We start from the raw sequence: 9551 nt of genomic DNA, 5'->3' as shown, positions 1-9551 counted from the left end.
CGGTAAATTCTACTACTACGGTACAGTACTAGACTACTGCTGTGTTCGTCTCGGTAGCGATTGCGTTGGTTGAATTCGATTAAACGTTCCGTTGTACGGTTTAGGCTGAAATTAATTATTTTCATGAACAGATTGACAAAGTTTAGGCTGTGGCAATGAAGTTCAGGTTAGTAGTTAGATAGACTTTTGATTTAAGTAAGGGGAGTGCTGAACATGTTCTGTCGCCGTTTGACTTCCTAAACAGCTGTGTATGTTAGATGTTTTTGTCGTGTGTCTCGCGTAGGCTACAGCGTTGCAGTGATACACTGGATTGAAACCACAGGTAATGATAATTTCACCCACAAATCGTTTACTTGTAATCTAATGTCATAATAAATCCTACAACGAAAATGTATATGTGAGGAATGTTTATTTTAATGATTGAAAACAGATACATCATAGACCACTGTAGTATGTGTTGCCCGGGCAACAGAGGCTAATGTCATGATGCTAATATTTCAGTGAAATAGTAGACTACCGTTTCCGAAAGTAGATGTGGGCTTACTTCCTTAATAATATCAGCTAATATTGTACATTACACATCACAATTGTGTGTCATATCACAATGTAAAATGAGTAAATAGTTATCACCCTGGCCTCTTTGCTTGTGGCGTTTCTGCAGCTGCCTTGCAGTAAAGCTATAGTTAGCCTAGCTATCTCCCAGAAGTTAACGAGCTGCTAAACTAATATTCTGCTAGAGGTAGTCACGCGAGTTTTCGTGACGTTAGTGACGAACGAAGTGAGAATGCTGAACAGCATTCTCACAATAAAGAGAAACAGGAAAACAATAGTGAGAATGCTTAACAGCATTCTCACAATAATAAATAATAATAATAATAATAAAGAGAAACAGGAAAACAATAGTGAGAATGCTTAACAGCATTCTCACAATAATAACTAGAAAAGGCTGTTCCTGCGAAACAGCAGTGAGAATGCTGAAAACCTGAATGGGGATAGCTGACCATGCTAAAAAAGCTGAAAATAGTGAAAATTTAGTAGAAAGTTATAAGCTGAAGCTTCAAAGCGCCCGAAAGGTATTTTTGAAAGGGGCAGGAGCTGGACGAAGGCATAAAACTACAGAAAAGAGAAGAACAATGCAAAAAGAGAAATAATTCAGAAGAATTTGAAAATGTAGTAGAGTCATTTGCTCAGGTTTCAAAAGGTCTGAAATGTATTTTAGAGAGGACCTGGAGCTAACTGATTAAAACAGCAAAAAAAGTTGAACTATTGTGGGTAGTAAATAAGATCATGCTACATCTAACCAGAGGATCATCTTGCAAGTGTGTCAAAGTGGTATTTTTACAGACTGTATTAACACCGTAGGCGTGAATAATGCATGCATCGTGATTGTCGTCCATCTGTAGCCGAAGCTAAGCTAGAGAGAGGATGCAATGGAACATTTCCTACATAAGCTACATCTATTGCTTCAAATTGAAAACGGAGACCATCTTTTGATTAAAGACAAGTTCCTTAACCTCTGTTGTCAATATCGCCAATACAAAGTAAATACTCTTCAGTTACGAAGCATTTGTTTGTAGCTAGGTAACGAATATTATGTCTGGAAAAACGTAGCTAGCTATGTGACCTGGTTTCGCCGTATGATGACAGTCGTAGCGTCACTAGAATAGAGTCTAGATTATGTACACTTTAAGCTCAATGTAGCTACATACCTTGTTTGGCCAATTTGGTCGATTGTGGAAAAAAGTCAAACCGTTTTTAGTTATGGAGAGCCATCGCGATAGCTTGATTATAAGAGAGAATAACAGAAATGTAGCTAGAATCCACACCTCAAACAAGTTAACCTAGACGCAAAACTGTACGTCCAATACAACAAATAATGATATTTTCCGTGACCCAAGACTCTGCCGAAACCAGAGATATCCTTTATATGTCTGTGCGGTCAGAAATACAACTCTTGGCAGTTTCGAAAACGTGTACCCAACTCTGCTTTCATGGTGCGTGTCTGTTTGGTTGCCACGGTGATGGCGCAGCTGTGATAGCTAACGAGCTAGGCAGAGAGAAAAACGAACATTTACCTAGCATCCACACCTCAAACAAGTTGACCTAGACGCAAAACTACACGTCCAATCAATAAAATTAGGATATTTTCCGAGACCCAAGACTCTGCCGAAACCAGAGATGTCCTTTTTATGTCTGTGCGGTCAGAAATACGACTCTACCGGCAGTTTCAAAATCTTGTTTCTTTCGCTTTCTCTGACGGATTTTACCCACCTCTCCATTGAAGTTAGTGAGAGAATTTGAAAGGCTGCTCTCGCTTCAAGGCTCATATCTGAAAATCTGTAAATGTGAGCTCTTTAGTAGTTACATTGGCTGAAAGAGGACACATTTTCCTACATTTTAAGGTATAACTTGTTTCTGTAAGTTAAACTATATGAACGTTAGAGGAATCTGTTTGACAAATTAGTTGAATTTCAGAAAAAGAGCAGCCAGCTGCTTATTCATAAAAATCAAGAAGGAGCAAACATTTTAATGTATTTCAAACTGTTATAATTCAAAATTGGCTGAATATTAGAAAAAGCTGAATCATTTGGGAATAGCTGAATGTCTTGTGAACATTTTAAAGGTTGAATGGTGTCTCTAGCTGAAAGTATGCTGAAGTAGTTACGTTTGAAAGAGGAGGAAGCTTTTTAATGATTTGAAAGGATTTACCATTACTTTTAATGGGAGAATAATTTGCACAAAAACCTTAATGTCTTAAAAAGTATAAAAGTGAGAAATACCAAAAGTCATAGCCAACATCTCCTGAAGGAGCTGAACGTTTTGATACAAACATTGTAGGAATCGGTGAAAGTATGCAGGACTAGTTAAAGGCCAAAAAACGGCGGAAGAACTAAGAAGTTGAAAAACAATAGTGAGACTGCTGAACAGCATTCTCACAACTAGAAAAGGCTGTTCCTGCGAAACAGCAGTGAGAATGCTGAAAACCTGAATGGGGATAGCTGACCATGCTAAAAAAGCTGAAAATAGTGAAAATTTAGTAGAAAGTTATAAGCTGAAGCTTCAAAGCAACCGAAAGGTATTTTTGAAAGGGGCTGGAGCAGCATTCCAACAATGATTTGAAAGGATTTACCATTACTTTTAAAGGGAGAATAATTTGCACAAAAACCTTTATATTTTAAAAAGTATAAAAGTGAGAAATTAGAAAATACCCAAGCTGAAATGAATTTCAAAAATGTGTGAGTCACACAAAAGAGGCAGTGTGGAAGCTGAACTGCATCATCTTAACAAAGCTAAGAGCTAAAATAGCCTACAATGTGGGAGAAGCTGAAAGCTGAACTGTTAAACAGAAGAAGAAGTAGGCTAGCTAGTCGTAACAAGAATATTATCGTTTTAACAGATTAAATTATAGTTGGGATAGTATTAGCAGTAGCAGATGTAGCCTATGCGTTTACTCGGCTTTCTTAGTAGGATTCAATGTGTTGATGGAATGAAACATACAGCAGTAGGGCCGATACAGGTAGACACGGCGACACTTTGTTGCAGAAGGATGATGGTGCAAGTTTTGTCCGTGGAGCATACAACGATTAATAAAAAAGAATCATGTAGACGTGTTTATTGAGTAATCGCATATCTAATTACACATGTAAACGGAGTAATCGTATTATTGGCATAAACCGACAATTGCTAGTAATCGTGTTTCTCATGGTCAAGTAAACGTACCAATCACCTGTGTGAGAGACTGAGTGGTGCGTGTCTGTCGTTACGGTGATGGTGCAGCTATGATTGCTAATGCGCTGAGGGCAGAGAATAAGAGAAATGTAGCTAGAATCCACACCTCAAACAAGATAACCTAGACGCAAAACTGTACGTCCAATCCAAAATATAAGGATATTTTCCGAGACCCAAGACTCTGCCGAAACCAGAGATATTCTTTATATGTCTGTGCAGTCAGAAATACGACTCTACCTGCAGTTTCAAAAACGTGTTCCTTTTGCTTTCCTGGTGCTTGTTTGTTTGGTTGCCACGGTGATGGCGCAGCTGTGATAGCTAACGAGCTAGGCAGAGAGAAAAACGAACATTTACCTAGCATCCACACCTCAAACAAGTTGACCTAGACGCAAAACTATACGTCCAATCCAAAATATAAGGATATTTTCCGAGACCCAAGACTCTGCCGAAACCAGAGATGTCCTTTATATGTCTGTGCGGTCAGAAATACGACTCTATCGGCAGTTTCAAAATCTTGTTCCTTCTTGCTTTCTCTGACTGATTTTACTCACCTCTCCATTGAAGTTAGTGAGAGAATTTGAAAGGCTGCTCTCGCTTCAAGGCTCATAGCTGAAAATCTGTAAATGTGAGCTCTTTAGTAGTTACATTGGCTGAAAGAGGACAATTTTTCCTACATTTTAAGGTATAACTTGTTTCTGTAAGTTAAACTATATGAACGTTAGAGGAATTTGTTTGACAAATTAGTTGAATATCAGAAAAAGAGCAGCCAGCAGAGTGTGCCACTCTGCTTGCTGCTCGTTCATAAAAATCAAGAAGGAGCAAACATTTTAATGTATTTCAAACTGTCATAATTCAAAATTGGCTGAACATTTGAAAAAGCTGAATCATTTGGGAATAGCTGAATGTCTTGTGAACATTTTAAAGGTTGAATGGTGTCTCTAGCTGAAAGTAAGCTGAAGTAGTTACGTTTGAAAGAGGAGGAAGCTTTTTAATGATTTGAAAGGATTTACCATTACTTTTAATGGGAGAATAATTTGCACAAAAAAATGTCTTAAAAAGTATAAAAGTGAGAAATACCAAAAGTCATAGCCATCATCTCCTGAAGGAGCTGAACGTTTTGATACAAAAGTTGTAGGAATCGGTTAAAGTATGCAGAACGAGTTAAAGGCCAAAAAACGGCGGAAGAACTAAGAAGTTGAAAAACAATAGTGAGAATGCTGAACAGCATTCTCACAATAAAGAGAAACAGGAAAACAATAGTAAAGATAAAGATTCAAAGAACAATACTTGGAATGCTGAAGCAGCATTCCAACAATAATACTATTGTTTTTCAACTTCTTAGTTCTTCCGCTGGTTTTTTGTCCTTTAACTAGTCCTGCATACTTTCACCGATTCCTACAATTTTTGTATCAAAACGTTCAGCTCCTTCGGGAGATGTGTGCTATGACTTTTCTCATTTCTCACTTTTATACTTTTTATTACATTAAGGTTTTTGTGCAAATTATTCTCCCATTAAAAGTAATGGTAAATCCTTTCAAATCATTAAAAAAGCTTCCTCCTCTTTCAAACTTAACTACTTCAGCATACTTTCAGCTAGAGACACCATTCAACCTTTAAAATGTTCACAAGACATTCAGCTATTCCCACATGATTCAGCTTTTTCAAATATTCAGCCAATTTTGATTTATGACAGTTTGAAATACATTAAAATGTTTGCTCCTTCTTGATTTTTATGAATGAGCAGCAAGCAGAGTGGCACACTGCTGCCTGCTCTTTTTTTGATATTCAACTAAATTGTCAAACAAATTCCTCTAACTTTCATATAGTTTAACTTACAGAAACAAGCTATACCTTAAAATGTAGGAAATATTGTCCTCTTTCAGCCAATGTAACTACTAAAGAGCTCACATTTACAGATTTTCAGCTATGAGCCTTGAAGCGAAAGCAGCCTTTCAAATTCTCTCACTAACTTCAATGGAGAGGTGGGTAAAATCCGTCAGAGAAAGCCAGAAGGAAGACGATTTCGAAACTGCCGGTAGAGACATATTTCTGACCGCACAGACATATAAAGGACATCTCTAGTTTCGGCAGAGTCTTGGTTTTCGGAAAATATCCTAATTTTATTGATTGGACGTGTAGTTTTGCGTCTAGGTCAACTTGTTTGAGGTGTGGATGCTAGGTAAATGTTCGTTTTTCTCTGCCTAGCTCGTTAGCTATCACAGCTGCGCCATCACCGTGGCAACCAAACAGACACGCACCATGAACGTTTTTGAAACTGCCAAAGGAGTTGTATTTCTGACCGCACAGACACATAAAGGATATCTATGGTTTCGGCAGTCTTGGAATTAAATATACGTAATTATGTGGGCAATGTAGAACAGCGGACAGATTCGATATTTGATCTTTTGTTAGTTATGGCCATAGATATGTGTTTATATATATGATCTATGGTTATGGCCATTCTAGTGACGCTACTGTCATCATGGCTGCTAATAGAACGGCGAAACCAGGTCACATACGGTCTAATAACTATCATTCATTACCTAGCTACAAACAAATGCTTCGTAACTGAAGAGTATTTACTTTTTATTGGCGATATTGACAACAGAGGTTAAGGAACTTGTCTTTAATCAAACGATGGTGGTCGTTTTCAATTTGAAGCAGTAGATCTAGCTTATGTAGGAAATGTTCCATTGCATCCTCTCTCTGGCTTCACGCCTTCGGTTATTATTCAAGCCTACGGTGTTAACCCTTGTGTTATCTTCGGGTCATTGTGACCCATCAGTCATTGTGACCCACCGTCGTATTGCGACAAATTTACCTCATACAAAAACAAAGTTAAGCATTTTATTTTAACCGTTGGGCTGTCTCAGACCCCCCACATTGCAAAGGTTAAAATATTTTTTTTTTTTTTTTTTTGTATTGGGTAAAATTGGGTAAACACAACGACGGTTCGTTATGAACCTTTGGGTCATGTGACCCGAAGGCAGCACAAGTTAATACAGTCTGTAAAAATACCACTTTGACACATTTGCAAGAAATGATCTGCTGGTTAGATGTAGCATGATCTTATTATTTAAGTGTAAAAAAACTCACCAGGGACAACGACAACATTGGCAACCCTGCACTATGAATTATTATTTTGATGTCATCTTAAATTAAGTGTCTGAACAGGACTGGGTGTGCAGGCACACATGATTAGTTTCTCCTCCGTCTTGAACCTGAAACCTAGATTCTAGGTTAAAAATGTTGCCAGTCTGTTGCCAATGACCAACGGTTGCTACGTTTTTCCAGAAAGTTCAAGTCATTCCAGTGTTGTCCTTTTACCTTCAAATTGGTTCAACCCAGACTTCAGCAACTGGTTTTCTGCTAAATTTTCACATTTTCCTGCAGCTCATCTTTCTGAATTTTTGCCCTTATTGTTTTGCATTTTTCTTCTTCTTTTCTTCTCTTTTCTTCTGTTTTCTGCCTTCATCTTGCTCCAGGTCCTTTCAAAAAATACCTTTCACAGCAGTACCTTCCAACTGCCAGTACTTTTGCATTTTTCTTCTCTTTTCTGTACTTTTCTGCCTTCATCTTGCTGCAGGTCCTTTCTAACATACATTTCAGGCCTTTTGAAACTCCAGCAAATAATTTTCTGCTAAATTTTCAAATTCTTCAGAATTATTTCTCTTTTTGCATTATTCTTCTCTTGTCTGTAGTTTTATACCTTCGTCCAGCTCCAGCCCCTTTCAAAAAAAACTTTCAGGCGCTTCAGCTTATAACTTTCTACTAGCCAAAATTTTCACAATTTTCTGCTTTTTTAGCATGGTCAGCTATCCCCATTCAGGTTTTCAGCATTCTCACTGCTGTTTCGCAGGAACAGCCGTTTCTAGTTATTATTTTTTTTCCTCACACTTTTTTCCGTCGCCTACTCCTTTCACACCGTTTAAGCTAGAAACACCGTTCAAACTTCATTTGATAAAGTCTGAACTGCTCTAGTGTGCTATTACTTTTCTCATTGATAACTTTTAAAGATCCTGTAAAGTAAATTCCATGTTTTGCTTCTAAGTACATTATATACGTGTGAATTGAGTTCCTGAAAGCATGTGCAAAGCGCTAAAACTTTGTCGCACTGAAATGTGGAGTTAGACCGAAGAACAGTTTCTCTTCCGTTTTTAGATCAGGTTTTAATGGGCGGAGCCAAAAAATGCCCTATCTATGTCATTTCGCCCTATCTACGTCAGATCACTGAATGGCTCCTCCTGCTGTACTGTTATTGTAGCCTACATCAGCTAGCTAGCTAGCTTCAGGATGTCTCCCACCAACCGCAACTGCATCTTCCCTGGATGCAAGAACTCCAGCTGCGCTGTGTAGCACAGTCCACAGACAAAGCACGGTACCATCACACCTTCTCCTACCCCCGACAAGGAAAGGGTCTTCCCCCTTTGTCCTTCTCCCAGAGGAGAAGCTTCAAAGCTTCTGACCCAGCATGGGGTCAGATACAGAGGCCACACGGCCCACAGTATCAGACAAAGGATTTACAAGGAAGAACTTTCTTATGTGGATTTACAAACATATTCTCAAGGACTACATGGCTCATGGACACTATTTCAATGACAGTAGTTGATGTGTTATAATGTGTGTTTTTCCCATTTACTTAGAACGTTGTTTAATTGAGGTTTGATTATAACTTCCCTTCAAGTATAGTTAAGTCAGCCAATCTTGATATCAAAATGATTGTACCATACTAACAAAACCATTTATGAATGTTGTATTGTTATATTCTGAAGTTTGAGCATTCCATGGACAGTTGAAATAACGGAACTCAAAAGGTACAGCTACTTCACACCTAGGCAGATCTCAGGACGACGCCCAGGTGGGGGGAAACTGACCAATGAAAGAGGTCACCTTCACGGGGACCCCCCCCTTGTTCTTTGGAGTATAAAACCCCCAAACGTACAATCACCCCCGCTTGTTCGTAGGATTAAACTGAAGTGCTCGCGACATTTCTAAACTATTTCTCTCAACCTGCAAATTCACTGAGCGCCCAGAACTTTGGCCAAAGATTCCGTTGTTCTATTTTCGTTGGACGATAACGAAACCATTGACTCTACCCTTCTTCAAACCGACAAAAGTAACTACGATTTGCAATATTTCTTACCTGTGACATATTGGCATGTTGTGATTAAATTGTTGATGTTTGATTGTATTTTACAAATGAGTTAGCTTAACCCTTGCTAAGTCAGTTGCCCTTGCTCGTCCATTGTTACCACAAAGGCCTACCTGTCCCCCTCTACCCCTCTCTCTCTCTCTCTCTCTCCCCCCTTTACACGCGCTCTACACAGCCATTGTGTTGCTCGCCCTCATTTGCATCCAGCCACTGTACTACTCTGACTAACCCATAACTTATCTGGTATTTGTTCATTATAATTACATTCTCCTAAATAAATCATTGTGTATAATATTCGCGTATCACTCACATTATCTGATCTGCTCTACTTTCATAGAATTCACGACTTAAGATTAGACTGATTATTACAAAGGCTATTATTTAAATATTATTCAATAAGGTTTCCTCTATCCCTTTAACAATAAGAGGTGGTGCCCCCCCAAGAACTACATACTTTATTATAAATTAAGTATTGATAATCTTAAACGAGCAAACCCCGCTACAGCTGCAATGCCATTTAAGTTCCCTTTTGATAATGAAAGGAAAAATAGGTGGATAGATTTTGTTGATTGTTGATTGTGAAGCATAAGGGTGTCCATATGTGCACTTGGCACCAGGACACCCGAGGTCTCAGTTCGATGATAGACTTTGTAGTCGTGTCGTCGGATCT

Source organism: Osmerus eperlanus, chromosome 27 (genome assembly GCF_963692335.1).
Source record: "Osmerus eperlanus chromosome 27, fOsmEpe2.1, whole genome shotgun sequence".
In the NCBI taxonomy this organism is placed as follows: Eukaryota; Metazoa; Chordata; class Actinopteri; order Osmeriformes; family Osmeridae; genus Osmerus; species Osmerus eperlanus.
Note: the sequence above shows the minus strand (reverse complement) of the source record.